The following is an 8,968-nucleotide window of genomic DNA, read 5'->3' as shown; positions in this document are numbered from 1 at the left end:
CCCCTGCTCACGCTGTCTCTCTCTCTCTCTCTCTCCTAGAAATAAATAAAACATTAAAAAAAAAATCATCCTCCTTAGCAAAGACCTACTCAGATTACATCACCCAGGCAAACATACAGGTAAGTGACCAGCTCAGGCTCAGGTTTGTCTGATGCAAATGCCTGTTTTTCCCATGACATGATGTGGTCTTGCTCAGCAGCCTAAGTAAGTCCCATGAATGTGGCCGGAGAGTGGATATCAGCCCACAATTCCCAGGATCCCTTTCATCCTTTAGGAAGAAAAGACTTTTCTGCGACCTGGGAAAGGTCTTATCGGTCATGTCCCCTGCCTACCCCCAGGCAGTACCTTCTTTTCCAATGTTTCCATTTTTTTTTAAATGTTTTTTTTATTTATTTCTAGGAGAGAGAGAGACAGCGTGAGCAGGGGAGGGTCAGAGAGAGAGGGAGTCACAGACTCTGAAACAGGCTCCAGGCTCCGAGCTGACAGTCAGCACAGAGCCCGACGCGGGGCTCGAACCCACGAACCGCGAGATCATGACCTAAGCGAAAGTCGGATGCTTAGCCGACTAAGCCACCCAGGCGCCCCAGCCAATGTTTCCATTTTTGGCAATGACCAAGCTTTTGAAAATAGAGCCACTTCCGATGAGTGGCAGAGGTGGGAGGAGAGATTATACTGGTCCCTCAAAAAATGAGGTTCTCATCTCTTCCTTTTGGGTCCTTTTCCTCCTCTCTCTACCACATGGACTTAGTTATTTATCTTCATGGGGCCACAGGATCCCAAATGTGTCCCTAGAGCTAACTTGCATTACTCTATCTTTGTAAACCTTTGCCATCCTCTCTCAGCCAGTTCAGTGCAGTTTGGCATGCCATAGAATCTCTGGTTTGCGTGTCTTTTTGCCTCTCCCTGGAAGGTAATTTCTTCAGGAGAAGGGACCACATTTTATTCATCTGTGTATCTCTCCAGCTCCTGAGTTCTTAACAGGGGTTGAAATTCATGGGGCTGAGAATTTGAATAGAAACAGAATACATCTTTATTTTCACTAACTGCTAACAGAAATTCACCATGTCCTTCAATCATGAACGTAGGCAACAGCCATGATAGAATCATAGTACCTATGTCTTTGCCATGGGTAGAAATCCCAGATGTTTTTATATCACATTATAGGTTATTGCAGACATCTCAAAATATCTTAGGCTCGTCACTGTTCTGAAACGGTGATAGCTCTTAGACTTGCTGCAAGATTGTGTTATGATGTTTAAATAAAGAAACACATGTATTACGGTGTCATCGCTTTTAAAAAGTAGTTTGAAAACTGTATTTCAAAATAATTGGTTTCCTCTGTAATCCTATATTTTTGTTTTACGCGTTTAAATACATTATTCTAAGAAAGGAGTCTACAGACTTCACCAAACTGACAAAAGAATGTCTGTCTTAGTCTCTAATTCAGTGCCATGTTCAAGGTTTGGTGAGTAAAACATATAGTGAATGAAAGAATTAGATTAAATAATTTCTGTCTCAAGGAAGAATATTTGGTCTAAATTAATATATAATGCTGGAAAATAAATCCATTTAAATTCATAGTCCTCATAGCGTACCAAAAACTCATTCTAGATCAACTAAAGAGTCACATATATATTAAAAATAAAATGAATTAGATTCATTTATTTATTTAATGTTTATGGAATGGCTGCTACATGCCAGACACAATTCTAAGCAATAGAACACTGCAATGCATAGAAACAAAGTCCTGTACAGTCAGATATCCATGCAACGGACCCCAGTCGATATCTTGTACCATATGCAATAGATGACCCCAAATGGATCATACTCTTAAAATTAAATCCTTAATCTATAAACTTAAAAAATATTTTAATGTTTATTCACTTTTGAGAGGCTGAGAGAGACAGAGCATGAGTGGGGGAAGAGCAGAAAGAGAGGGAGACACAGAATCTGAAGTGGGCTCCAGGCTCTGAGCTGTCAGCAGAGACCCTGATGCAGGACACAGATTTGTTAGTTACAATGCCAAAGCAATCCATTTTTAAAAATGAATAAATTGGGGCGACTGGGTGGCTCAGTGGGTTAAGTGTCCGACTTTGGCTCAGGTCATGATCTCACGGTTCGTGGGTTCGGGCCCCGCGTCGGGCTCTGTGCTGACTGCCAGCTCAGAGCCTGGAGCCTGTTTCAGTCTGTGACTCCCTCTCTCTCTCTGACCCTCCCCTGCTCACGCTGTCTCTCTCTCTCTCTCTCTCTCCTAGAAATAAATAAAACATTTAAAAAAATAATCTTTGTTGGGGCACCTGGGTGGCTCAGTTGGTTAAGCGTCCGACTTTCGCTTAGGTCATGATCTCGCGGTTCGTGGGTTCGAGCCCTGCGTCGGGCTCTGTGCTGACTGCCAGCTCAGAGCCTGGAGCCTGTTTCAGTCTGTGACTCCCTCTCTCTCTCTGACCCTCCCTGCTCACGCTGTCTCTCTCTCTCTCTCTCTCTCCTAGAAATAAATAAAACATTAAAAAAATTTTTAAAAAAATAAAAGAATATAAGACAAACCACAGACTGGAAGAGAGTATTTGTAAATCATGTATCTGATAAAAGACTGTGTCCAGAGTATATAAAGAACTCCCGAAATTCATAATGATAAGGAAAGAAACACACCAATAGAAATTAGGCAAAGGATTTAAACAGGCATCTCACCAAACATACACGGATGGCAAATGTGTTCATAACAAGGTGCTTAGCATCATTGGTCATTAGGGAAATGGAAATTGAAACCGCAACAAGATACCACTTGCCTATTAGGAAGGCAAACAAAACAAACACTGACAATGGACACCTGATAATACCAAGTGCTGGCAAGGCTGTAGAACAACTGGAACCCTCATACGTTGCTGTTGAGAGCACCAAACAGTCCAGCAATTCTGGAAAACGATTTGGCAGTTTCCTACATAATTAAACTTACATTTAATATATGACTTAGCAGTCCCACTCCTGGGTGTTTACCTAAGAAAAGCGAAAGCTTATGTTTACAAAACAATATGTACGCAAGTGTTCATAACAGCTTTATTTGTCAGAGCCAAAAACTGAAAACAACCCAAATGTCCTTAAACTGATGAATGAATAAACAGACTGTGGTATAATCCACACAATGTCATACTTCTTCGCATTAAAAAAGGAACAAATTACTTATACATGCAACAACATGAATGAATCTCATATGTATTATGTTAAGTGAAAGAAGCCATAAAGGCTACAGACTATATGGTTCCATTTTTATGATATTCTGGAAAAGGTAAAACTAGAGATGCAGAAAACAGATCATTGGTTGCCAAGAACGAGGTGAGAGGAGGGGCTGGCTAAAAAAGGGAATGGGGATTTTTTGGGGGGGTAACAGGATGGTTTTTTATATCTTGATTGTGGTAGTGGTTTCATGACTATGTATTGGTTAAACTCGCAGATTTCTGGGTGCCTGGGTAGCTCAGTCAGTTAAGCGTCGACTTCTGCTCAGGTCATGATCTCGTGGTTCATGAGATCAGGCCCCATGTTGGGCTCTGTGCTGACAGCTCAGAGCCTGGAGCCTGCTTTTCTGTCTCTCTCTCTCTCTCTCTGCCCCTCCCCTTCTCACATTTTCTCTCTACCTCTCAAAAGTAAATAACATTAAAAAAATTTAAAAACTCACAGACCTCCATAAAAAAAGGATAAATTTTATTGTATGTAAATTAGTAAAAAATGAAAAAGTGTCAGCAAAACCCAAAAATAACAAATTCCTAGCTCTTGTGAAAAAAACAGATCTATGAAATCAGATTTAAAAAAATACACAAGTAGATACAAGTCACTTAAGGCTAAGGACTGTGAAGAAAAACAGACGAGCAAGAGGCATTCAGGAACGAGGGAACCTGTGTGCACATTTATAGAGGGCCAGGGAAGCCCTCTCTGTTAGTGGGACTTTACAACAGGGATCTGAATAGAATTAATTTTATTTTTAAAATTGTAGAAAGAGGAAAGGGAATATTTGTTAGACCTCTGTAGGGGTGATGATGTTCAAAACTCTGTGATGGCAGAAAAAAGGAAAGATGACAAATAGATGTTCCTTTCTAGTGTTTACAAAATTCTGGAAAACCAACTCCTTAAAATTCCGCAGACGTTAATGGCTGGAACAGTTAGAGCAGGGGTGTGTGCATCAGGGAATGACCGGGAACCTGGCTTGAGTGTGGGTCTTGGGGGACTGTGAGGAGGAAGAAGAAGGCTGCAGGGAAGGAAGAACGGCACGACAGAATTTTTGGAAGATCCCCTCCTGCACCCCAGCTCAGAGGTCTGACTCTCCAGCCACAGGGCCCTCCATGAAAGCCTCAACGCTCTTCTCTGATTAGGGTTCAGGAGGTTAAACGAGTAATTTCTCTTTGCAGGTGCTGCGATCAGGTGTTCTCGTTCTATATATAAAACTCTGGTGCTCATGTGCAGATATCCAGAAAGCTCAATTAATCCCAAACATCCCTTCCCACAGAGATATCCCAAAATAAAATCTTCAGCACATGTAAAGTGGCTTAACTGTTTCCTTGACTTAATGACTAAGTTGAAGCCTATGAAGGGTTTTTATGAGGAGGATGCTGTGCTTTATTCCCTGGGTTCATGGGCAGCTGAGTTAGAAGACAGGAACTCAAATAAAAGCTGGAGAATTTGGGGCACCCGAGTGGCTCGGTTGATTAAGCTTTCAAATCTTGGTTTCAACTCAGGTCATGATCCTGTGGTTCTTGAGTTTGAGCCCTGCATCGGGCCCTGTGCTGTCAGTGAGAAGCCTGTTTGGGAATCTCTCTCTCTCTCTCTCTTTCTCTCTCTCTCTGCCCCTCCCCCACTTTCTCTCTCAAAATAAATAAACTTGGGGAAAAAAAGCTGGAGCTTGCAGCTGGGCAAAAAGAAGAACTCAATACACTGAGAGATTAAACATAAGAATTGGCTATCTGAAGCAGTTAAGTATGTTCTTGCTTTACAGATGTTCAAGAAGAAAAGAGACATGTCCGTTGTCTCATTGATGTTTATCGATAGGACAGAAAACACATCATGCCATATAAATCATAAAGCCTATATATCTGGCGTAGTGCCTGGTACGTAGCAGACAAACTTGCTTGAAAGATGGATAAACAAATAAGTGAATAAGTAAATGAACGAGTACAACAATGTCAATGATGTGGCAGATATAAATAAGTTTCCATGATTCCCTAAAGTGTTGACATCAGTGTTCTAGGGTCACAGCAATGCTGTGTAACAATCACAACACTTGAGGGGCAGAGAGCAGCAGGCATTTAGTTCTGCTCACGAATTTGTGGGTTAACAGAGTGATGTGGCTGATTCTGCCCTGGGCCTTGGCTGGCACTGCTGGACCAACATGGCTCCGTTCCCTGAGGTCTCTCTCTGCCAGCTGGCTGGCCCTCACTGGTTGTCATGGCAGACACAGGGGCCTAAGAGAGCAGAAGTAAGCAAGAATCCCATATCTTCAGCCACATTCTGCTGACCAAAGCCAAGTGCAAGACTAGTCCCGATTGAGGGTGCAGGAAATAGAGTCTACTTTTGAAGGGAGGGGTGCTAGTAAGCAATCTTGCAAAGCTTGGGTGAGGAAGGGAGTTGGGGAGGAAGGATGGGGGTGGGGGCAGGGAGAGTTGGAGTATTTTTTGTAGTCACTCTGCAACACCTCCTTTCTAGTCACTCTCTGCCCAAAATAAAAACATGACCATACAGAAATTTAAAATGTAATGGGGGGTGGGGGGGTGACTGGTTGGCTCAGTTGGTTAAATGTCTAACTCTTGATATCGGCTCAGGCCATGATGTCGTGGCTCATGCATTCAAGCCCCACACTGGGCTTTGCACTGACAGTGTGGGACCAGCTTGAGATTCTGTCTCAGGTCACCCTTTCTCTCTGTCCCCCACTACTCCCTCACTCTCTCCCCCCCCTCAAAAATAAATAAACATTTTAAAATAAAATAAAATAAAATAAAATAAAATAAAATAAAATAAAATGGAGCAGAGGCACCTGGCTGGCTCAGTTGGTTAAGCCTCTGACTTTGGCTCAGGTCAGATATGGTTCATAGGTTCGAGCCCCACCATCGAGCTCTGTGCTGACAGCTCAGAGCCTGGAACCTGCTTCAGATTCTGTGTCTCCCTCTCTCTCTGCCCCTCCCCCACTCACACTCTGTTTCTCTCTCTCTCTCAAAAAAAAAAATTAACATTAAAAAAAGGACTGTACTATGAAAATATTTGATTCATTTGCATTAACTTGCTTGGGATCCATCTTGCCTAATGGAACATAAGCTCCATGAAAGCAGTGACCTTGATTTTCCCCAGCGCGTAGAGCTCTGTCCTGCACATCTTGCAGGGCTCCACAGGTGTTTGTTGATTGAATGGTGAAGCGTTGCCTTGTGGTCTGGCAATGGACTTCAGCTCAGGGGTGCTGGGGGGAGGCTTAATTTGTTGATGAGCAGGTGAGGATTGTGATAAGACTTGAGTTTCAGAAAGATAACTGATTCCCAAGACATGAGGAAGAAGGAGGGCAGAGAGAAGACTCATTGGAATGGCGCTAGTGACAGGGGCAGCAGAAAATTAGCGAGGAGGGGCGCCTTAGTCGGGTAAGCGTCCGACTTTCGCTCAGGTCGTGATCTCGCGGTTCGTGGGTTCGAGCCCCGCGTCGGGCTCTGTGCTGACTGCCAGCTCAGAGCCTGGAGCCTGTTTCAGTCTGTGACTCCCTCTCTCTCTGACCCTCCCCTGCTCACGCTGTCTCTCTCTCTCTCTCCTAGAAATAAATAAAAAACACCAAAAAAAAAAAAAGAAAAAAAAAGAAAATTAGCTAGGAGTTTCGTGAAAAGAGGGGTTGCAGATCCATGCATGCTTTCTGTAGTGACCCTGACTGCTGGAGGGGCTACACAGGGACTTCTGAGTTTCCAGGGCATTGAGGAATTTCTGATCGACACAAGATTTTACAGAGAAATTTAGTGAGACCAAGAACTGTTGATTGAGGCTTCCCCTTTCTTGAATACTTATCATTCAACACTTATTATTCACAAGGCATGATCTAGAAACTGCTGCAATACATAATTTTTATTCATTGATCTGCAGAGACTTTTATGTGTGTATTTCCCCAGTGTCAGTGGGGAGTCTTATAAGCTGGGTATGCGTAGTTATAAGAGCCTCGTCTTCCTCCTTTATGAAACAAGGTTAGTTTATTTCATTCGGTCTACTTGAGAGAAGCATTACAATAATCATATAAGATAATATAGAGGGAAAACCCTAGTATTTAATGCCAGGGTCTCTGCTAAGCACTTGACATGCATATTCTCATTTAATTTTTATAATAATCTGTGTGGTCCTATATACAGAGCTATTATTATAGCACTGTTCCCAATTTACAGATTTCATAACTGAGGCTAAGAGATCAACTAAACCTAGTATTGTTTCACTAACTGTAAAGCGCTACTAAAAATAAAGTGTCAGGGGCACTGGGCGGCTCAGTTGGTTAAGCGTCTGTCTTAAGCTCAGGTCATGGTCTCACAGTTCATGAATTTGAGCCCCTCATCGAGCTCTCGGTTGTCAGGGCAGAGCCCACTTCAGATTCTCTGCCTCCCTCTCTCTCTCCGCCCCTCCCCTGCTCCAGCAGGCTCTTTCTATCCCTCTCTCAAAAATAAATAAACATTTTTAAAAAGTGTCAGTATTACTTTTGCTTTAGGGGAGAAATATGTAAAAATTTCAATCTGTGGGCCCTGTCTTCTGAGATTTGAGTGACTTCGTAAACAACGGAAGAAAGCGATGAAACAAAAAACGCACTGCATCAAAACAGGCAAAGCAGCATTGTGTGCACAGGAAGGCCACTATCGGGTCTTGGAACAGGACACTGGAAAGGAAGAGTTCAGAAAAGCATCTGCACACAGTTGCTGTAAGGAGACATTTATTTGCAGAGAGACGGCTTGTGTCTCTAAAGTGTTTACCCATCACCTGCGACGTTGGAATGCTCGGGCTTGGCTGGAATCTCATGCGCAGCTTCTCTGTCCTTCCTCTGAAGTGGCTGGAGGTCCCTGGGGAGTGAAAGGAAAGCCCTCGCTCTGGATGCGCTCCCGGTGAGGAGGCCCATTCCCATCAGTGCCTTGGGGCTGCCTTCAGCCTCTCAATGCGGATGCCCCTTCGCGCGCGCATGCGCGCACACACGGGCGAGGGGTTCATTTCTTAAGAATTGGTCCGCGCCATTAGAAAGGCTGGCAAGTCAAAAATGTGTAGGCTGGGTCAGTAGCTAGAGACGCAGGGGAGGTTTGGTGATGCAGTGCAAGCCTGAAGGCCGTCTGCTGGTGAAACTCCCTCTTGCAGAGGGGAGGTCAGTCTTTTTTTCTATTCAAGCCTTGAAGTGATTGGTTGAGGCCTACCCACATTAGGGAAGGTAGTCTAGGTTACCCAGAGATCATCAATTTAAATGTTAATATCATCCAAAAACACCCTCACAGAAACATCCAGAATAGTGTTTGACCAAATATCTGGGCACCATGGTCCAGTCTAGTTGATACATAAGATCAACCATCACACCTGGCTTCGGAACCAGAGTTTGTAGCTGCCACAGCTCGGTTGCTAAAAAAAATATCTAATACCAGGCTTGGTGTCAGATTAAAGAAGGGCAGAGAACAACGAGCCCGTCACCTGGGAAATCAGCAATAGTCACATGTCACATAGTCTAGCTTTTGCAAGTGCTCTCACCCTGCTGTCTGGTATGGACTGGCCTGGGTGGTGACAAGATCCATACCCAACTGGCTTTATGGCCTGGGTCTTCCTGCCCAAAACCCTTTTCTCCTTTCTCCATATCCTGCTGGAAGGGCTGGGCTGAAAGGTGAGTCTGCCACAGAACACCCCCTGACCCACAGTTACAATGCCTCACGAGGACTCTCCTATACCCTACAGGCTGCCATAATTCTGCCTTCCTCACCAGCCTACTTGCTGGCCTCACTAGCCC

The sequence above is a fragment of the Hyaena hyaena genome, unplaced genomic scaffold (assembly GCF_003009895.1).
Source record: "Hyaena hyaena isolate Hyena2069 unplaced genomic scaffold, ASM300989v1 scaffold_195, whole genome shotgun sequence".
NCBI lineage: Eukaryota > Metazoa > Chordata > Mammalia > Carnivora > Hyaenidae > Hyaena > Hyaena hyaena.
The sequence above is the reverse complement of the archived record's forward strand: the minus strand, read 5'-3'. Positions refer to the sequence as shown.